The 23,409-nt window shown below is 42.5% G+C and overlaps 1 protein-coding gene across 1 annotated transcript in view; it reads left to right on the forward strand.

Annotated features, from left to right (window-relative positions):
* The first annotated feature begins 11,384 nt into the window (after positions 1 to 11,384).
* Positions 11,385 to 23,409, forward strand: part of ptn (pleiotrophin) — a 76,054-nt gene continuing 64,029 nt past the window's right edge. Inside the window, exon 1 of the mRNA XM_080754716.1 lies at positions 11,385 to 11,527. The gene's annotated coding sequence lies outside the window, so the exon portion shown is untranslated. The remainder of the gene's footprint in view (positions 11,528 to 23,409) is intronic.

Raw genomic sequence — 23,409 nt, forward strand, 5'->3', positions numbered from 1 at the left:
TGTGATTGTATATGACCGTGTGCTTGTGTTATGAGCATTCCAAAGTCTGTAATGTTTTCATCATTCTTCCTTAGCTGAATTTGTTCAAAACTCACATCTGCTCTGCTACATGCGTGAAGGCACTTACAATGCCTTATCCTTTATGGTAATTCACAGTAGTGCCAAAGCTCCAACAAAAGGTTTCACTGAACATTTGTCAAATGAAACAAAATGTTCAACCATCATTTTTGAAGTAAGGATGTATTATTGGACTTATGGAGATATGATGCAAATTCAAAATTATTTACTTTTTTGGTTGAAGCATTCAGAGCTAAACATAATTAATTATGACCATCAGGGTGTATGCCGTTTCTGCCAGTGTGGAAGTATCTGTTTTTTTAAATGAGGCCAATAAGTAAAGGCTGTGTCCCCTGCAGTTTTATTAATGGCCCAGCAGATGTCGCTATTTCTCCTCCTGCTGGCTGCAGAAAACCTAATATAACTTTCCATTCAAGTGAATGAGGTTTTGGCCAGACTTTACACTTGATTTCATTAGTAAACATTTTCATAAATACTTTGTTTTCAATCGCTATCATTCAAGGTATCTTTTTCAATTATCATGATATGCGTTTAATAAATGATGGACCCGTTACTTTTTCATTAATGCTTCTATGGCTTCTATGGTTCTACAGAGTGAAGAACCAGTAGAACAAGACGTGGAACTGGGCCATTGATCTTCCAGCCAATAGCACTCGTTTCTGGTCGCTTTTCGGGATTGGAAGTTCCAAGATGGATGGATTTGAATTAGCAGAATAAGTGGCTTCAAAACGGGTCTGTAGAAACCGATGGTGTGGCTGCAATTTGGCTAGTGTTTTCAATAGATATGATATCTAAAATTGCAGGACAGTAAATACCACAACCATCACATGAACGCCAAAGACAATTCATACTTTCATAATACCATCTGAAGATGATGCAGGCTTTGTCCATACCTGATGCTGGACAGAAGCTAGAATAATTTGGACACATTTCCCCTCTGTGAACCATAATCTATGGTTTTGTTCCAATGTCCTCCATCATCATAATTTCCTTTTTTATCTCAGGAACAGTGAGCAATTGTTCAGTAGAGCAATATTAATAGGTCTATATAATATCCTGCCATGCTTTATTATTTAGTCCTGCTACATCGCTGCTTAGACTTTGTAAAACTAAGTTCTCATTTACACAAGAACGATCATTTGTTTGTGTCACTCTCACAAAAGTTCAGTTCATAATCTATCACCTGTGGGAATCACTCGCCAAAAACATCAGATCTACAAGCTGACAATGCATCGCAATGCCCTGTACACATCCCCTTTAATGAACTGATGTCTTTACTAGTACCCTGAGCATTTGGGTGACCTTTCCATGCCATGACCTTTCCCCTATCACCTTCCTCAAGCCAACATGTGCCCTTTATTTTAGCATGTTCTATGGATGACTGGAGCATGCCTTAAAGGAGTAGTTCACCCCCAAAATGACTTTTTTTCTATTGATTACTCATTCCATGGAGACTTGAGTTCAGTAATATTTTTTATTTTTTGTCGCATTCCTAAGACAGTAATTTGATTACAATGAATTTACCCCCATTGATTCTGGATGGGGACCCAAATGCATTTGGGTCCCCATCCGGAATGCATTTGGGTCCCCATCCGGAATCAATGGGAGAAAATTTACTATAATATTGTTTTTGGCTTAGGAATGTGACGAATACAAAACAATATTATTAAACTCAAGTCTCCATGGCATGAATAATCAATAGAAAAAAAGTCGTTTTGGGGGTGATCTACTCCTTTAAGGTTGGCAATCTTTATGGGCGCGTTTATTCATGTTTATGTTTATGATTCGATGTGCCGTTGTTTCGAGCGGCCAGTACGAATTGCCGGTGAACGCTAACTTACCGTTGCGGGTGAAAGCTAACCTGCTGACGGCGGCCAGTCGTCCGAATCTCGGGTGAGTGCTAACCTGCCGTCGCAGGTGAACGCTAACCTACCGACGCTGGTGAACGCTAACCTGTCGACGCAGGTGAATGCTAACCTGGTGAATAAGTCTAAACCTTAACCCTAATCGGAGTACTGGAGATTCGAAAACAGCGGGACATCGAAATATCAAAATTGTGTCAATCTTTCACATACTTTTACCACGCTTATTCATTTCTATCTGCTATCCCATCTGTTCGACTCTCAACCTCCGCTATAGGCGACAAGAACAATCACACATGACAAAGACATACTCGCTATTGGAAGAGAACACAGCACAGTCTTGATTTATAACGTCTCTCTGCAGTGTGAGACTGAAAAGCCATTAATGAGAACATACCATACTGGAAACACAGTAATAACCCATTAGAGATTAATGAGTTTTTTTGAGGGGGTAGAAACATATGGAGGCGGTTTAACGGCAGGCGTCGGGGCCGCAGACTGTCAGCTCACCAGACGAATCTTGCGAGGGCGGTTTCGCCAACGTTGTCACACTTCGCTGGCCACACGCCGGCCCGTTTGGCTCTTGCAGATTAATTGTCAGCCGTAAATTAAGTTCCCTTCCATCCAAATGAAACAGAGCTACAGGAGATATAGGGCTCCTTTTCTGACAAACCGGAGGGGGGAGGGGGGCTTGAACATCGGTAACTGTCAGGTTGCCCTGAACTGTCTGATGGGCCACGAAAATCGGCAGTGGTTTAAAGTAACTGCTAAGTACTGTACTTAAGTACACTTTTAAGGTATTTGTACTTTGCTTGAGTATTTCCAATTTCCAATACTTTTATTTCTACTCCACTACATCTCGGATCATTGTACTTTTACATTTATTTGAAAACTTTAGTTATTACTAGTTACTTTGTAGCTTTTGATTATTATTACAAAACATACATTAACCATTTAGGCCCTATATACATTTGTCCGTTTGAAAATAGACGATCTACAAGCTCAAAATGCGAGATGCAAGTAGCTCCCCTTCGCCTTAAGTTCTTACCGGACACCACTGCGGCGGGTCCTAATCCTGGACATAATATATATAATATACATATTATACACTTTGTGAAATTGGACATTCTGCATAATGAGTATACTTTAATTACATTTTGATACCAATAGTATCTTTGGTTGTCTTGATTGGGATCACGTTAAGATTCAAGTTGAGAAAACACCAAGACGTTGGCTCTCCCAAGTCCAAACGTTTTCCTTGGTTCAGGAGGATTTCAATTGATCATGGTCGAATTCAGAACTCGAATCAGAATCAACTTTATTGTCACGGCACAGGTTTACAGAGTGTAAATATTCGGGTGAAATGTGTCTGATGTAATTTTATGATGACACTGACTGATAGATGGCGATTTCGCCGCCAAAATTATTCTGCGGGAACAGTTTTCTATTACGTCATCAGTGGCTCCACCGTATATTCAATCACGCCTGCAGGGGTCTTCAATTAGGACCTCAGCATCATCAGAAGGCTTCTATAGTGGTTCCACTCAGCTGATTCCAAACTTATTTCACGGTAAGAACGGAATATTTTGCTGCTCCTGGTCGGGATAAAATAATAACCTAGATAACGTTATCATGCCTTGGTCCAGTGTCGACACTTTCTGCATCAGTCATTACACATTCAAAGAGTTTCATGCCCAGTCCACACATGCATGTTCTTGGTTTTGACCTAGTTCTAACGAGAGGCATTACCAGTAGTGGAAAAAGTATTCAAATGTTTTACTTAAGTAAAAGTATCAATTAGAAGTAATACTTCAATGTAGAAATACTCTGTTACAAGTACAAAGTCAGGGATTCTAAATTTACTTGAGTAAAAGTACAAAAGCGTTGGAATCAAAATGTACTTAAAGTACCAAAAGTAGAAAGTACTCGTCTTGCAGAATGTTCTATTTGAAGTTTTCAAATGTAAAAAAACTTTCGAAAATAGCCGATCTATACGCATTGTGATCTTGTAGATCGGCTATTTTCAAATGGCAGAAATGTATAGTGTTAAGCGTTAAGCGGTTAATGTATGTTTTGTAATAATAATCAAATTAATCTACAAACTAGAAACGAAAGTTTTCGAATGTATTGAAGTAAAAGTACAATATATGGATCCGAGATGTAGTGGGGTAAAAGTATTGGAAACTGGAAATACTCAAGTAAAGTACAAATACCTCAGTGTTAAGTACAGTACTTAAGTAAATCTACTTTGTTATTTTAGGGTGCCCTCACACTAAAATACCTATGAGAGTGGAATCCGCGTTCCGCCAATGCATTTCAATGAGAGTGAAGCGTGAAGTTTCATGCCAGCAGAGGATTTCTGCAAAAAACGCTCCCTTATCATTGAAATACATTGGCGGAACGCGGATTCCACTCTCATAGGTATTTTGGTGTGAGGGCACCCTTAGGGTGCACACACACCAAAATACCTATGAGAGTAGAATCCGCGTTCTGCCAATGCATTTCAATGAGAATGAAGCGGTTTCATGCCAGCAGAGGATTTCTGCAAAAAATGCTCCCTTATCATTGAAAAGCATTGGCGGAATGAATCCACTCTCATAGGTACTTTGGTGTGGGAGCAGCCTTACACCACTGTTCAGGATTCAGTATTACATTATTTTTAATGGATTATAAAGAACTCTAAGAATGGCAGATGTCGGGATGGGAGTAATAGAATGATCGTCATATTCCTTCATACACACTTGGAAATTATTGAAAAGTATTGCCAAAAGTTACCAACCATTGGGAACAATGTTCTTTTAGAGAAAGTAAACTGAGCACATTCAACCAAGGGTTCATGGTTTATTAACGACACTGAGCTTCCTTGTGAAATTAAATCAGAATAATGGGATCCCTGTCATTACCTTATGCTGAATAGAGCAGGGCCATAAAACTCATTGGGAGATGGTTCCTGCCCTTAAGATTTCTCAGTCTTGGTAGGAATTGACTTATGTTTTCAGTGGCATGTTTCCAGAGTGGCCCTGTCTTCTCTCTTCTACCTACCTCCATGTCGCAATATCACAATGTCACAGGAGTTAAGGGCTTTGCACACAGGCGTGATTTTCAACAATTGCGTTTTTTTCCGTTTGCTGCATGATTAAAACACATTGGATTTGGTGTGCAATGCTGTGCGGAATCCGCGCTGCGGCTCCAAAAAGGAGTCTTAAAAGGAGTAATGAGTTTTTACCGCATGCGACAAGACGCACGAATCGAACTGGGTGCGATCGGGAAAAGAAACGCACTGCCGCAGCCACCTGCCGCATGGCAAATTCGGAGCCAGTGTGCATGAGGTCATAGAGATTAGAGAATCATTGCTTTCTTTTAAAAAATTAAATCGTCCGGGGTTTTTTTTTTTTTTTTGTGCGAAGAAACGCGTCTGTGTGCAAAGCCCTTTACACAGGTATGTACTTTAGGTGAGTTTTGGCAAGACATTACATCACATATTAACTATAATGATGTGAAGTGTCTATTAGAGCACTAAACTTGTTTGAAATGTAATAATATGGAGCTGTTCTTCTGGGAGGCTCTGTGATTAACGTATAACTAAATCGAATCTCTTGTGCTCTGTCCATCACGCTTTCTCTCTCCCTGTCTTTTTCACTTAATTTCTGTATATATATCTCTCTCAATCACTCTCTTTCTCACGCTTAAGTACATGTCAAATGCAGTCCACATTTCCTTGCTGACATGCAGCAGAAATTGAATATATATGTATGAGGAAAAACCGAAAGGAAATTTACTCTGACATTTCTTATTGCCGTCAGCTCAGCAGTTCCCCGCTGGTGACAGTTGGGGAAGAATGGAGTGGCAGGCCACACTGGCATCGTAACAGTGTGTTGCGGCTGACTCCTATTTCATTTGGTTTCATCAGACTCTATCCGCAGACTCTTCTTGGCGGACTCCCCGCGGCCGAACTGCGAGGAGCAGGGTTATGAAACGCTTATCGCCGCCATCATCCCTTACACTGTTCAGGGATAGCAGTCAGTTAGAAAATAGAAAATAAAAAGGGGCACCAATGATGAATATAAACAGAAAGAAACATTTTCAAACAGGTTCCTATAATCCACTGGTTCCCAAACAGTGGGTCGCAACCCATTCGTGGGTCGCGGACAAATCTCTATGCGTCCCTTAGTTTTTGGTTTCCTACATTTTGTTTTAAATTGTTATTATTTCAAAAAGCTACATTTTTCATGAATTAAAATACAAATTCACTGATTTTTCAGTACCTAATTTCACAAAGAAATCAAAGAAAAATCTGAGAAATTCCATGAATTAGAAAACAAATGTTTAAGAAGTAGTGAAAATAGCTTATCTACAAGCTCACAGCGTTGATCAGGGTCGGACTTGGGGGTGAGGAGGAGGTATGGATTGACGGTGGATGATCAACTATGATCACCATCTTTTCATTGTTTGTCATATCTCATTTAATCAAGTGAGGCAAACGACTTTGCCGGAGAAGCTCCTCTGTGGATCAAGCTATAGCACACCACACACTTAGGGGAAGGCTTTTGGGGAGCAAATGGACGAAGTGTATTATTAATGAGAGGAATATGAGACGCCAGTGGATGAATGACATGTCATCATCGCCAAGGGGGGATGACTCATACACTAACAAGTGACCATTACTACCAGGGAAGTTGATGCTATCAAAATGAAACCCCAGACAACGTTGCAAGCTGATTAAAAACTGTATCATTTTAAGATTTGGGATAACGTGAAGGTTGAAATGCATCCCCTGTTGGTTGTGGAAGTTGGATCCAGCCTCATACCATGCTTGTATAAGTGCCATAAACAATTTATTTCTAGTCTACTACACTTAAACTAGCCTTTATATCTATTTTCCATTACTTTTTTAGCCACCACAGCTATTGTCAGCAAAATATGAAAGGATCTGAAATACATGAATATATAAATGAAAGAAAATTGGAGCGTAGCCTTGTTAGCTCTACTAAAAGATCAGTTCCGTCTCAGTGACAGCCAAATATGCTTTCACAGACCTTCCAAAACAAACTGGGGCAGCAAGAAACACAGGCAGCTGAAATGCAATATTGGAGTTTGACTGAGATACAGTACCTACAGTGCATAAACCTAAAGGCTGTTGAATGAATGCGCGCCACCTATGAGGAGGGTATGAAGTATAACCGCAGTGTCCTCGGTGCGACTCCAACCGAGAGACCTGTGTTATGTTATATAGCAGTGGTTCTCAACCTTTTCAGGCCGCGACCCCCAAAATAATCATATTTTAACTGGAGACCCCCCATCCTACGAGCACTAAGAGTTGATGCATTACATTTTGTTTAACATGGTTCTATTGTGAAAATAGCCGATCTACACAGCATGTAGATCGGCTATTTTCACATAACATCACGTATCGTCCCATCCCTAGTGGAGTGTTAAAATGAGAATACGGAGGCGGCCTAACAGCGTTGTAGCGAGGCTTTGTGGACAGCCCTAATGGCACAGGCTATCGATTGCGTGTGCTGTAATATGTCAATGTGATCCCATCCAGCTGCAGAAGCGGGCCCAGGACAGCTCTGTAAGGTCATCTCCAGCCATCTGCTCCACCAAAGACACTGATTACACCCACTGCCTGTTACCCTGCCACCACTAAGAGGATAAGGGGACGTCTCACAAAGCAAATGAGCATCCCTGGCCCGAAACATTTTAAGATGGGGGTCTGCGGACATCTATCTCTCTCTCTATCTCTATCTCTATTAGGGCATTAACGACTTGTGATTTTTGCAAGTCGACTCGACTCAGTAAAAAAGTTGAGTTGAAGTCGACTTTATCGTTTGACGAAGTCATCACATCACACACGACCCCCCCAATTATTTTGGGGGGTCCCCAGATGATTAACTGAATGTGAAACATTGTTTTCTCACTCAACTGTAAACAAACCAACATAAAGTTTAAGTGTATAGACTCTATACACTTAAACTTTATGTTGGTTGTTTACAGTACTATACTATAGAGGGTGTCTTCACATTTCTAAAGTGGCAATTTAAGGACTTTTAATACTTCTAAAATGGCAAATTAAACATTGCCCAAATTGTCAAATATAGAGGCAGAAATTGTGAGAATAGCCGATCTCCATGCTCACAATGCCTCGCATTGCGAGGCGTTGTGAGCATGTAGATCTGCTATCTTCACAATAGAAAGTTTTTTTTTTTTCAACTTCGACTTTCGACTTTCTCTGGTGGAGTCTACTTGTGCAATGAGTCGACTTGTCGACGTTTTCGTTAATGCCCTCTGCATGCAATCTCTATCTCTATTTCTATCTATATCTCTATCTCTCTCTCTCTCTCTCTTGAAATAACACAGAGTGACGTCATCAACTTGGCAGAGAAGTACTGCAACAACATGCTTTATGCATTTGATGTCGTGATTTCTGGAACTGTTCCAGAGCAGAGGAATGCCCATTCAGCCTGTGTCTTGGGGAAGGTCATATATATTCACGGAGGATACAAGATTGTAACTGGGTACTATAATGACATGTATAAGTTGGACATCACCACAATGGTCTGGTCTTTAAAGGGGCTACACCATGAATTTTCATTTTTCAAATGTTTATGTATTTTGTTGGTGTCCCACCAGCAAGTTCTATCCTCACAAAGTCCTACCGGTATTTCTGACCATTGTGTCTTTCTCAGTGTATGGGCAGATCTATGTAAGCAGGTCTCAGAACGGGCTGTCTGAGAAAGGTCCCGATTGTGATGTCACAATCGGGACCTACTGCTACTGCTGTGCTGAGTGGGGGTTGGAGAGGGGTGGGCAGGCCTGAGAAGGAGGCAGGAGGAGCTGGGGAGGGGTGGGCAGGCCTGCTGAGCAGGAGGTGGGGAGGAGTGTGGGGCCAAAACTGGCTCAATAGCGCAGTCCTCCCACTCAGGACAAGGTGGTACTGCAGCTGAAAATGCTCTGAAAGCCAGGCAGAAATGACAGGGGCTCTGTATTCAGGAATAGTAATTTAGCCTCAAACCTTTTGAAAAAGGTTTTTGGGACACAAACAATGTTGTATAAATTATTTTTAAATGCATGGTGTAGAACCTTTAATTAACACCAGAGGCACTCCACCGCCTGCTACATCAGGTCACTCTGCCACCGTCATCGGGGCAAAGATGTTTGTATTTGGGGGCGGATTCTCCTCCCACAACAGCATCAGAGTGTTTGACACAGAGACCAACTGCTTGCTCATCTTCTTCCAGAAGAACGCTGGGGTCATTCAGCCTTTACCTACAACGAAGAGCTGTACATATTTGGTGGCCTCTACCAGGGCCGGGCCTTCAATGATCTGTGGAAATTCAGTCCAAAGACCTTCTCCTGGAAGAAGGTTGAGCCCAAAGGGAAAGTCTATTGTGGGATGTATAGCTGTTGCATTGTGGGAGATTGTGTCATCCTCTTTGGACAGTTTGGAGAAAACGACACACCTGATGAACTGTACATGTTAAACTTAAGTCCGAGCCTGAAGACTTTATGCAAGCCTGGCAATTATCCTGTATGATCTGGAGCAGTCAGAACTCACACATGACATCAGGTGGGAAGTGAACTGGCAGCCATGACTAACAACAGCAACAAATAAACTAGACTGCACTCTGTTGAGGTGCCAACTTGTGCCTTTTGCACTCTTGGCAATGTATGGCTTACTTGTGCACCAGCAGAGCGCACCTTGTTATTTATAAATCAGGTCGCACTTGATGTTGGTGACGCCACCAAGAATGCTGGTCCCTGATTGGCTACGGGCATGAAGACAAACAGATACGCGACAGATACACAGGGCCGCTGCAACCCATTTAGGTGCCCAACGCAAAACTGGCCATCGGGTGGGGATGACACGCATGCGCAGGCTGCTATTTTGGGGGTTTTCTTTTGGACTTTTGCACGCTGTAACAGCGTTCTGACATCACATTGTCGACTATATATGGGCATAAAATATATGGGCATGAAAGGGACATGAAGCCAGAGTGTGATGTCAGAGCAGCAAACCCATTCTGTTAAGAGTGGTTCCCCTACATCACAGTGACATCAGAGCATGATGTCAGAGTGATGTCACAGTAACAAGGGAACCAATAGACTGTAAAAATGTGTACTGACTGACTGAAGGAAGGACTGACACAGATAGACAGACAGACAGACAGACAGACAGACGGAGACAAGCTGCAACATTTCTCATGGTATATACTGCGACCTTCGGTTGCAATAATGACTCCACATTTGGGCATGGTAACTGGGTACTATAATGACATGTATAAGTTGGACTTATTGGTCAGGTTTTAATGCGTTAAATTCATCCAAAATGAGACTGCACTCTGTTGAGGTGCCAGCTTCACCTCAACAGGTCCCGCCCTGACCCCACTTTGAGAATAATCGAACGAGAGAAGATAGAGAGGCCAGGTGTCGCATAGACAGACATAGATGCTCTATAAATAAAGAGCGAGGCGATTCACAATTGTTAGAACGGCGGTTTACAGTGCAGGGCTACATAAAAGCTTTAGCAGCAGAGACTGCGTGGGTGCTTGTCAATAGCGTATTGATTGGTGTGCCTGCGTAGGCTTTTCCATGGAGATGCATTACATTTTATGTAACTGTCTGTCTTTGGCTTTGGGTGGGCCAGCCTGCTCCAATTGTGGCAGGCTCATTCTCTGTTATACACTACCAAAGTTATCTGAGCCAAGCTTGTTGAGCAGTGTCTCTGACTGTTAATATATTTAGGCCTAGAATGCTTGAATGCTTTAACCAGTGAAAAATAGCAGATATACAAGCTCACAGCGCGGCACCGAGTGCCTCGCTGCAAGCTTGTAGATCTGCTATTTTTGAAAAAGTCTTTGAATACATGTATTTTCAAAGCGATCGTTTGTAACTCAAATTTTGCATCGGGTCAAAAATAGCAGATCTACAAGCTCGCTGTGAGCTTGTATATCTGCTATTTTTCAACAGTTAAAGCATGAAATAATGATACACAATAATGTGTAACCCGTTCTAAATGGGTTAATATATTTTGTCTGGCAGCTAGGCTGGCTGTTTGCCTTTATCCCTGTCCCGCTCTCTCTTAGTTCTGTCTAATGTTTCTGTCGGTCCATCTCTCTCTCCCCATCTCATTATCCCCTGTGTATCTCCCGAGCACTTTGGCCCTTAAGTGCTCTTTCTCTCTCCCTCTCCCTCTTCCCTGCGTCTCTCGTCTCCTCCCTCTCCTGCTGTCTTCCTGCGTGCGCTGCGCCCTGCCAAGCGGGGCCGTCCCCGGAGTGACCTTGGGGTAATGAGCTCCTGATCACGAGTCAGGAAACCAAGCTTTCAGCACGGCCCCCTCGGCAACACACGCACGCACGCACGCGCGCGCGCGCACACACACACACAATATACTACACAAGCTATCATATGCCCAGCCCTGTTGCAAGGGACAAGGGGGGAAAAGAGAGAGTGTAGTGGCACAAAGAGAAATAGTGTTGGAAAGACAGGTTGTCAGTGCAGCGGTGCAGATGAGAAGAGGGTAAAGAGAAGAAAAGAAAAACTTACAGCAAAGCTGAGAAACACAACTACCAGACCTCCAATTTAAAGTAAGTCAATTTTCTTCTTTCTGCGTGCACTTGCCGTGTTTTGCCAGTGTTTGGTAGTCAGGGCAGAGAGATGGTGTAACTGTAACTGTGGGGGGTGAAGGGTAGATTTCAGCACCGAGGAGAGCGGTCAGAGACCAAAAAGTTTGGCAACTTAACACACACACAAAAAGAAACTTATTCTGGGCTGATAGGCGAATAATGTTGTTTTGGTCATAGCAAGAGAGTGTGAGTGTGTGTGTGTGTGTGTGTGTGTGTGTGTGTGTGTGTGTGTGTGTGTGTGTGTGTGTGTGTGTGTGTGTGTGTGTGTGTGTGTGTGTGTGTGTGTGTGTGTGTGTGTGTGTGTGTGTGTGTGTGTGTGTGTGTGTGTGTGTGTGTGCGCGTTGTGAGATTTGTATTTGTGTTTATGAAACTGTTGCTTTGGAGTAGACCCCTTTGTTCTTATTGTTTTCATCTCTCACAGTAGCCAAAGCTCTGTGGCCAGAGCTGCTAAAAAGAACTCACTTTAAATTGTCTCTCGAGGAAGATTGGTGATCAAAACAATTCTGTGCGTTTCCTTCACTCTCATAGTTACTGCTTCAGTGAAATATTGAAAAAGGCTCCTGTGGCTGCAGCCAATTGCCTCTTTGTTGGCTTTCCAATTTATTTAAATAGTGGTTTTCCCTGAGGCTGTTGATACAAGTTAATAAAAATAGGAAAACATAAAAGAACATTAAACCACTGGAAAAAGAAAATAACCACACAAAGCCGTTGTGTTGTATTTCCACTGTGTAACGTATATACAACTTGAAGAGTGGCCAATAACACATTTGTCATAGGATGTAGACTGGTATGTTGAAAACATTATAGGGCCCTTTCCCTCAGTGGTTCGACTTCAAACGCCCATACAAACAACATTTCCCTCATTATCGCAATAAAGCCAAACATGCATGCAAAGTATTCCTGTGTCGCTGGGAAATGTGTGCATTCGTGCTGGCCGAAGTGGGACAGCTTTTCCCAGGATATCAGTGGTGTAAAGTAAATAAGTACATTTACTTAAGTACTGTACTTATGTTGAGGTATTTGAGTATTTCTAATTTCCAGTGCTTTTACTTCTACTCCACTACATCTCGGATCCAAATATTGCACTTTTACATTTATTTGAAAACTTTAGTGACTAGTTACTTTGCAGATATAAATCACAATATTATAAAACATACAGAAACCACTTTAGCCCTATTTTATACCTTGCCTATTTGAAAATAGCCGATCTACAAGCTCACAACGCGTCGCATCGCGACGCGTTGTGAGCTTGCAGATCTGCTATTTTCAAACATTTCGTATTTTTTGGTACTTTAGGTACATTTTGATGCCAACACGTTCATACTTATACTCAAGTACATGTTGAATTCCGGACTTTTACTTGTAATACTGCAATGTTCAGTACCGATACTTTTACTCGAGTAAAACATGGGAGCACTTTTTTTTTTCTTCCACCAACCGGAGGATATCGCAATTTGGGTCAGGCCTGACTGGAATGACAAACCCAAGAAGGCCCCGTATTGTATCGCCACTATGTGGTTCCTCCGGTGGACCTTATGCCTGCGTTGCCATGGCTCTCCCCACAGTCCCCGGTATAGCAACCGAAGTCAGACCAACACAGTGTTCCTCTCTGTGCTATGGGGGGCATTCCTGTCGCAGGACAAAAGCCCTTTCCCCGGGGCTCATTCTCAACCTCGCAGTGAGGTGGCCCGCTTCGTTTCTTTAGAATCAACACATGGTGTGTTCCGTAATGAAAGCTCTTGGGGAGATTAAACACGAGGTGGAGATGAGCTTGAGAAAACCAGCTTTTGGCCCGCGGGAAGTCCAGGCACAATGTGGATTTAGCTGGACGAGCGCCAGGGGGTCCGGGAACTCATAAAATCCGCTCCGTTTCCTTAAGCAGCGCATGTCATTTTCCTCAGAGAGTGCCATTACATTAGAGCCCCCGTTTTTGTTTTTTTTTACGCTGTTTTTTAATGCATTTTTTAGCCTTTTCTCCTTTTAAATGCTCGCCCCATGCACTCCACCACGTGATCGCACCCTATATGTCAAGACCATGCACAAAGGCCGTGTGTGTTTTTTTTTGTGTGTGTGTGTTTTTTTTCTGCACCCACTCAACGCTTTCAGGAGACTGCTCTTCATTGGAGGAGCCTGAGACACAGAACAGCACTATGAGGGCCTTGAGAAGGCCGCTCCAGGGGGGAGTGACACTCCTGTGAATGGAGCCAATTCTCGTCTATATAGGGCAAGAGGGAGAGAGAGAGAGATACATGGGGGGAGGACATCAGGGACGTGCAGAGAATGTTAGAGAGGCAGGGGCTGACATTTCTAAAAGGGCCTTTTGGTGAAAATATAGAAAATAGCAGACCTCCAAGCTCACAACGCGTCGCAGAGTTTGAAGGTCGGCTATTTTCAGTGCTTGATACCACACTGAACTAAGTATAATCAAGTCAAAACTGGATTTCTATTCAGGAGAGTTTGGACAAGGCAATTCTCTTGAATGCCGCCTTCAGGTATGGCATGGAAAGAGGGCATTTTCATTTCTTTAAAAACTGCATTCATGGCCTGGAGAGGGCACTTTTTACAGACGGATGAAAGGGCAGGGGCTCAAGCCCCCTTTGATGTCTATGTGTGCACGAGCCTGGAGGACATACACAAAGATCCTCACATTGAGTGGCTGGTTTATTCTTGTGGGGTGCACGTTGACCCCTCATATATGCGAGATGAACAGAGTGCATCTCGACGGGGTCCGGAGGGCCCCCCGGGGGAAAGGAGGACAGGATAAAGGGAATTAAGCGATGGCAGAAAGGAGTCAGAGGCGTGCCCGAGGAGAGAGAGGAGACCTGTCAAAAGAATGCTCCTCCGTTGCCTCCTCCTTCAGTCTTCATAGTGCGTGGAAAAGTTGCAAGGGAGTTGACTGGTACTATAGTAGCAGGAAGCTAATGATGCACTCCCCAGCCTCCTCACCGGCTTTTGACGGGGTTAAGTCGTGCTCACAATCACAATGGCTGAGAGTTGCAGTGACACACAGAGAGAGAGAGAGAGAGAGAGAGAGAGAGTCTGCCTTATGTTTTATTCAGTCCACTCACAGTCTGCGGGTGATGAGAGCGGACGGTCAGAGTCCAGGGGACGCACAGTTTAATAGTCGGATGTGCAGCAATCCGAGTATTCTTATTGCGCCACCAGGCAAGCGGCTATGTCATTACACGCAATGCTCGACAATCAAGGCGGTCTGGAGAAAGCTTTAAGCTGGTCATGAGAGAATGTTCGTCTTGTGTGGGGTCGCTCCCTTTGTCTGAAGGACCCCATTGACGGTGCTGGTAATGCCCTTTGTGGTGGAATTCAAATAGATGGGTTTGAATTTGTGTGTGCGTGTGTGTGTGTGTGTGTGTGTGTGTGTGTGTGTGTGTGTGTGTGTGTGTGTGTGTGTGTGTGTGTGCGTGTGCGTGTGCGTGTGCGTGTGCGTGTGTGTGTGTGTGTGACTGTGTGTGTGTGTGTGTGTGACTGTGTGTGTGTGTGTGTGTGTGTGTGTGTGTCCTCCCTCCCATGCATGTTTGAGTGCATGTTTTGCCCAAAACAAAGTCACAAAATGTATGCGTCAGGCCCCCGTCACAAAAATGAATAAAACCAACAGAAATAGTTCGATTGCTTCTTCATCTCATCACCAGCACAGAGGTCTTCTCCGGTTGGAAAAAAAGAGAAACATCTATTGGAATACACTGACATTAAAGTGTAGGGTTCAGGCCTATGCCTCACTGCCATTCGATTTGCTTAACATGTTGTTTGATCTCAGAGCGCTAATGGTAACCGGAGGCCTTCTATTGCAATCAATCAGCTCATTAGGCTTAAGCACGCACACGTGCACGCGCACGCACGCACGCACACACACACACACACACACAGTATTGCATTGCATATATTCACACACACTCACGTGGCCCTCTGGTTTGGCTGTGGGTGACTGTAGGACAGAAGGGCAAAGGTCAAGGGGTGGAGTCTAAAGGCCTATTTATGTGACCAATGATGTATGTAAAGGCTGTAATTTATTTGGAGTATGTTTTGTTTTTGTTTTACAATGTAACATGAAGCACAACTGAAGCGTCTGTATTAGACTTAGAACGGGTACCCATTATAGTGTATTATTATTTTATGCTTTAACTATAGAAAAATAGCAGATATACAAGCTCACAGCGCGGCACCGAGTGCTGCGCTGCGAGCTTGTAGATCTGCTATTTTTGAAAAATCATGAAAATTTGAATTTTGACCTGATTCTATAAGTGTCTTTTGAATCCTTCTTAAGGTTTTTGGAAAAACCTATGTTTCTATGTCAGCAATCTGGCTATAGCCATTGTGAAAGAAAAGGTCCTTTTCACTTAACTGTAGCTCAGTTAGTCTGTTCTTGAGAGACTACTATGTCAGTGGTTCTCAAACTTTTTCATAAGGACCCCCAAAATTACATGTATTTGGCCACGGACCCCCATCTCAAAATATTTAGTTCCAGGGACCCCCCAGAAGCAAAATTTGAGATACAAACGTTCGCTTTAAAAATACATGTTCAAAGATTTGCACACATTTTCACAACTTTTTCAAAAAATAGCAGATCTAAAAGCTCGCAGCGCAGCACTCGGTGCCTCGCTGTGAGCTTGTATATCTGCTGTTTTTCAATAGCTAAATAATTAAACAATTCTTGGCCTAAATCAAATGGGTTAAAAAGAAATTGGTCTGTATGCAGGGAGAGACGATTACTATATATCAGTCCTTGAACAAGGAGCTTGCATAGTTGCATGTGGCTTAAAGCAGTGGTTTTCAACCAGGGGTCCCTGAGGGGGTTCCAGGTGGTCCCCAGCTAAATGATGGAGAGTTGGTAACCAAATGGACCTTTAAATCTCTAACTCTTGAGAGTGTAAAATGAAACCAAATGGACCAACAAATTTTGGTTAAGAGTTAAATTATTGTTAAACATCTGCACTTATGTTCCACTTTAAAAAAATCTTTTTGTCATTTTATCGTCTAATCAGGCTTTTGTGAACACCCTGGACAGATTTTAATTTGCTTGATTCAATATTTAGATATTTGATATTCATTTTATCAGACACTCAGACACAGGTTAAAATGGAGTTTGAAGTTACAATGGGTTGACTCGGTTCCACAGGTGAGCATTGTGAAAATAGCAGATCTACAAGCTCACAACGCCTCGCAAAAAAAAAGAAAGAATCACGACCCACAGGTTGAGAACCACGCACTGCCTTAAAGGACAACTTCACCACTTTTCAACCTATCTTCTTATAATTGGTGCTCAGTAATGTTCATGATAAAATAGCAAAAATATATACCGGTATATATATAATAATAATAATATAATATATATATATATATATATATATATATATATATATATATATATATATATATACTTGGTCTGTGCCTTATAGGAGGGCTCTGGGGAGTTCAGAAAACCGTCTGCCAGTGGCATCATCGTTTGGAAGATAAAAAAATAATAATAATTAAAAAAAAAAGACAAAAAAATGATTTTTATTATCGCGAGAACAATGGCTTCCATTATAACATTGTAACTTTTCAGGAATAGAAATCCTACAGTTTCTATTAGCTTGGATTCCCCATCGATCACTGGCAGACGGATTTCTGAACTGCCCACAGCCCTATTTTATTATGAACGTTAGTGAGGACCAATTATATGAAGACGGGTTACAAAGTGGCGAAGTCGTCCTTTCAATGAAGCAAGTTTTGGACGGGGAGAGGAGAACACAATTGTATGTTTAGTATGAGTCAAGTCAGGGACTTGAGTCTCCCCAGGGTGCACACCACCTCCCAGCCCTCTCTCTCTCTCTCTCTCTCTCTCTCTTTCTCTCTCTCTCTCTCTCTCTCTCTCTCTCTCTCTCTCTCTCTCTCTGAGCGTGTGTGTGGTGACTTCAGTTAGCGCGCCACAGGGGAGCGGGGTCTGTTTGTATCTATCTAATGAACTGAGGGATGATGGTGTCTCACGCACCATGTCACCAGAGAGCGATGGAGAGAGAGGGCTAAAGCAAGTTAGACAGACAGATGAGGGAAGGAAAACAACATTATCTTCTTAACGCTTATTTACCATTCTGACGAGAACAGATTGGACACATCATGCATGGCCATCCATATTCCAGGTTAGGGTTAGAAGCATCTGCCTGTAGACCTATCGTCGTTGTCGGGTGGAAACCTTGTATGTCCAAGACCTTCCCTTTTTTGATTATTTTAAAAATGATTTAAAATAGTGAAAATAGCCGATCTACAAGCAGACAACGCCTCACACCGCGAGCCGGTGTGTGCTTGTAGATCTGCTATTTTCACTACTTTTGTGCGTCATTTTTGTATGATGTAAGGCTTTAATTTACGAAAAAGAAAGAAACTTGGAGATACGAGGTTTCTGCCCGACAGTAACGATATGCAGACCTATGCTGTATATTAATGCAGAATACATAAAAGTCAGTCATATTACCTTTGGTTTCTTGTTTGATGCAACAATGCTAATTGGCACAGAACCGAACCCGGAGGAACTGTGAAATAACTACTGCAAAACACAAGGGCTGAAGCAACACCTAAATACTCTGATGCATTGGCTCAATCAAAGAAATCTGGTTTTGTTTTACTGCCAGTGGCTGCAGTGCAGTGGAGGGAGGTTTCGATTGGACCAACGCAGAGTTATTAGCGGTATTATAACCGTTTCTTGAGAGAGAATGTGATACTCGCAGGGCATAAACTGTCTGTGAATAGCTTATGGGAGAAAGCGGGAACTGGGGAAAGTAGCAGAAAATAACATTCAGTCATTAGAGGAATGGCGGCGGCTCGCCTGTTGTGTTGGTCTTGCTCACCCCGCCGGAAACATGGAATGATGTTTTTGTTGTTGCTGTTGTGACATCATGGCCACTGATGTTGAATGGAAAGTTAAATTGATCGTGAGTATCACTGTGGCTCGCTCCACCACTTTAGGGTCTGTGTTCCAATCTCTGCACTAATAGGATTGCTAATGATAATGCTGAAACGGGATTGGATAATTTTGTAAGGATAAAGCCCCGTGTAGCTCAGACTGACCAAGTGCAGTAAGTACGGTTATGGTATAGATCAAGGGTCTTCAACAGGGGGTCCTAATACGAATCCAACATAGACAGATGACAGCGCTGTCAAACAAGTCTATGAATCCAACTATGAAATCGATGAAACTACATATACAATATGTTAGGGATGTCAAAAATGGACCTTTATCAAAATCGATTATTCTATAGCAATAATCGAATATTATTCGAAAATCGATAATTAATTATTATTATTTTTTTTTTATAAAAAAAAAAAAAAAAATCTTCTGTTTTTCTTTTTTTTTTACTGGATTTCAATGCACATTTACATATGTACAACATGGCTCTTCAGGTAATTGGTAGCCTAACTACTACTCTTCATCTTTCTTTTTAGTGTGCCAGTGTACTGTTCACCTAATCTCTCAAGAACAGATTCTGTGATGCTTTACAATACAGAGGACGCTGTTTTCCCTTTTCTTTGATGATGGCCACCAAGTACCAAACAATCAAGCCTGAATCAATCACACCTGTGTCTGAGACAGGGGGGGAGGGGAGTGTGTAGCAGGCAGCTGCCACTCTGCTGTGCTCCTTCACTCTGTCTACACAGTTTACAGTTGGTGCTGGTGTGAATAATAAATCAATGGCCATTTACTATTATCATTAATACTATTGTTAGCCTATATTCTATATTTTGGTTGAAACTAACTAACTAAGCCAAAAAATAGTATAAAAAAAAAAGAAAAAAAAATATTAATATTTTTTCGATTTTCGATTATGAAATATTAAAATCGAATATTGATTAATCGAACGAATATTCGAAAATCGATTATTCGGTGACATCCCTACAATATGTAGAGGGGGTCCCTGCTTCATATCTCTCTCAGCTAAGGGGTCCTTGGCATGAAAGCGTTGAAAACCCCTGCTATAGATTACTGTATGAATAATTGCAATTACACTTCTGTCCTGAACCGCCATAATTATGTCTTTAGCTGTGTGGCCAGACTCTATATGGGAATAACCGCCATAATTATGTCTTTAGCTGTGTGGCCAGACTCTATATGGGAATAACAACACAATATCAATGAATTATTAATCACACACTGTAGCCGTTCTATTTTTGAAATGCCTTTTCCTTTTAGTGCAATGTTTGTATTGCTGTAGCCAGAGGCGGATTTAGCCATTTCAACGGTTTCAAATGAAATGGGCCCAAAGCCAAAAGGGGAGCCCTGCAGGCAATGTTTGTGCATGTCTCGTGTTCATTGTGTCATTTAAAAGGAAAGATGCAAAATGTCAGCACCTTTATAATTGGACAGCTCCATAACGGGTGGCATACGACCGACCCGCAAACACCGAATATGTGTTCACACAGAAGGCCAAGATATTTTGTGTGAAGTGCGATTACATCCAGTACAAAGTGAGGGCAAAGAGTTTGAAGCATGTAAGCACGGATGAAGCAAACGCGAATGCCTAAAAACGTGCATCTTCCTCATCTTTCCTCAATAACTCAAGTTGTGCAACGCGGTTTGTGTCTAACCGGAGGAGCTATCCTGTCACCAACGAGATTCCCTCTTTCCCCGGTGTTTCGCCCTGATGGGCATGGTTTTGAGGTTAGGTTTGGGCATCATTTCTGTTAGGGTTAGGGTTAGGCATAGTGCTTGTAAGGTTAGGATAGGAGTCCACATTGCACATTTTGTGTCTGTTTTATATGCATACTAATAAAACAGTCTACAAACTGCTTTCTGCTTACTTCCGATGACGTCTGACGCCTCGCCTAGCGGCAGCTCAATCAGTCGTCCTGGACAGGAGATCTCCATGTATGGGCATAAAAGGGATTGTATGTATGATGTCAGATGTGATAGACATCATAGGATTTTCACATAACGAATAACTGAGTAAGCATGTTTGGGGTCTCACAGCATATCTCCATATAGCCTACAGTACATGGATCTCCATATATGGGTAACTGGTCTGATATACATCACTGGCCAGACGGCCAAGACATAAAGGGCGAGGTCACGCCCTGAGGCTTGTCGCCCTGAGGCGTCTTACTTGTTATTATTATTATTATTATTGCTGTTGTTGTTGTTGTACTGTTTTGCGCATTTGCAAGGCCCCAGTGAAACCTACAGCTATTAAATGTATTACTGTAAGACATCCATGCATGAAACACATGCTATAGATACTTGAAACAGGCTGCTCGAAATATCTAGAGACAAATCTGCCAAAATAAATAAACCCTTACCAAAGGGGGTGTCTAATCCTTGCTCACATCTCCCTGGGTTTTAATCCACCTTATTCTGGCCATGTTTGATTTTGAAACTTAAATACTTAAGATGGATAGAGAGTGACTTAAGATATAGGCCCACACTGCGGTTGCAAAGACCAAAGTGTGTCCACCCACCAATATGTGAACAGAGTAAGGGATCACTGAGCTGTCAGGGGAGGGGTGGTATTTGGATGTTTTAAAAAAACAAAACAAAAGGAGTTTGACTTTGAGAGCTTTGCAAAATTGTGTTCTGTTTGGGACACTTAATGGATAAGCAGGATGAATCAGAACATGAAAGTGAGATAAGAGAGTTGAGTTTGGAACAATAGAGAAGCGAGAGTGAGAGAGAGAGTGAAATAAATAGAAAGCGAGGGAGAGAAATAAAGAGAGAGAGAGAGAGAGAGAGAGAGGATAGAGAGTGTGCGGAGTGAGCAAGTGCACGTCAAGTGAGAGAGGGCGCCATTAGTTATTATGCATTAGTATTCCATCCACACAGCTTGTTTCTGTGAAACAGCCGGTCCGTCTAAACAAACAACCCGGCAGAGGGAGGGGGGGAGGGGAGTGCCTCATTATAACCCCCTTCTTCTCAGCCAGTTCACATTCCATTCTGACCACAGATACATGGCCAGGGCTAAGACCTTGCCCCTCGTCTCTCCGTAGGAGTTTAGTGAAGTTAGCGAGGTTAGCAAAGCAACATCTCGCATGCTGTTCCATACAGGACTAGTACACAGCAGTCCCTTAGGAGGATAAGTAGAAAACAACACTGTCTGGAAAACAAGACGGGCTGCTGTGTTCGTCTATCTGTTTGTTTGTTTGTTTGTTTGTTTGTTTGCGGAGTTGAGTACATTACATGTACTGTGTGTGTGTGTGTGTGTGTGTGTGTGTGTGTGTGTGTGTGTGTGTGTGTGTGTGTGTGTGTGTGTGTGTGTGTGTGTGTGTGTGTGTGTGTGTGTGTGTGTGTGTGTGTTGGTGTGTGTGTCTGCGTGCGTGCGTGCGTGCGTGCGTGCATGCATGCGTGTGTGCGTATGCGTGCATGCGCGTGGTTCGGATTGATGTCATCTCAAAATATGTCCTAGCTGAAGCTCAATACATACTGTATTCTGTGTATGTGGCGACAGATAGGCTTATCCACTATTCCTGCCCCCCCACCAGTAACCTCATGGGGATCACCAAGCCCACTCTGGCATGAACTGAACACTGATATAGTTACACAAACTTCCCAGAAGTTCTACAATATATATTGAGTGACTGGAAAGATCTTCGGGGTCACTGTGGCGCAGTCGGTGGCGCTGTCGCCTCACAGCTACAGTAGAAGGTACTGGGTTCGATTCCCGCCGAGGGACACTGTGGGCCTTGGGGGTGTGTTGTGTGTTCTCTCCTCCATGTCATCAGCGCCCACACCCTAGGTGGGGTTGGCGAATTGGCCTGTCTGTGTGGAGTTTGCATGTTCTCCCTGTATCCCCTAGGGTAGGTACCCTCACAAAAAAAACAAAAACATGCAGTATAGTCCTGGTCTCTATACTGCCTCCCCCTGGTCGCCCAGGGAGCCTGATGGAGGGGAAAGGAACTGGTTGGAATAACGTGTTTCTTACACCCGTTACGTCCTAGTGGGGAAACTCCCCTGTCAGGTGATGACAGGGGACTTTCCACAGTGGTGGAAAAAGTGCTCACATATTTTACTTAAGTAAAAGTATCAATACTGCAATATAGAAATACTCTGTTAGGGTGCCCTCACACCAAAATACCTATGAGAGTGGAATCCGCGTTCCGCCCATGCATTTCAATGATAAGGGAGCGTTTTTTGCAGAAATCCTCTGCTGGCATGAAACCGCTTCACTCTCATTGAAATGCATTGGCAGAATGCGGATTCCACTGTCATAGGTATTTTGGTGTGAGGGCACCCTCATAGGTATTTTGGTGTGAGGGCAACCTTACAAGTAAAAGTCCAGAATTCAAAATGTACTCGAGTAAAAGTATGAAAGTGTCATCAAAATGTACTTCAAGTATCATAAGTAAAAGTACAAAATGTTTGAAAATAGCAGATCTACAAGCTCACAACGCGTTGCGTTTATGTATGTTTTTTAATATTATAATTTATACCTGCAAAGTAACTAGTAACTAAAGTTTTCAAATAAATGTAGTGGAGTAAAAGTGCAATATTTGGATCCAAGATGTAGTGGAGTAGAAGTAAAAGTATTGGAAATTGGAAATACTCAAGTAAAGTACAAATAACTCAAAATTGTACTTAAGTACATTACTTAAGTAAATGTACTTAGTTACTTTACACCACTGAAGACTCAGTTCAGGGCTCTCCCCAGGTTGGCAGAGGGAGAGTATCGCCCAGGATTACAGTTTAGGCAATTGGCACTGGGTGAAAAATTGGTTACAAAAATCGTGGGATAAAAAGGAAGATCTTTGCCAATTCAAAGCCTCGCCATTTGGACAGTAATGTAATATTTACTGAACAGACCTATAGAAACCTTTTGTACATAACAATATCACAAGCAATTTTATACAGAAAAAGAAAAACAAAGAAA

The sequence above is a fragment of the Nannobrachium achirus genome (assembly GCF_963921795.1).
Source record: "Nannobrachium achirus genome assembly, chromosome: 23".
In the NCBI taxonomy this organism is placed as follows: Eukaryota; Metazoa; Chordata; class Actinopteri; order Myctophiformes; family Myctophidae; genus Nannobrachium; species Nannobrachium achirus.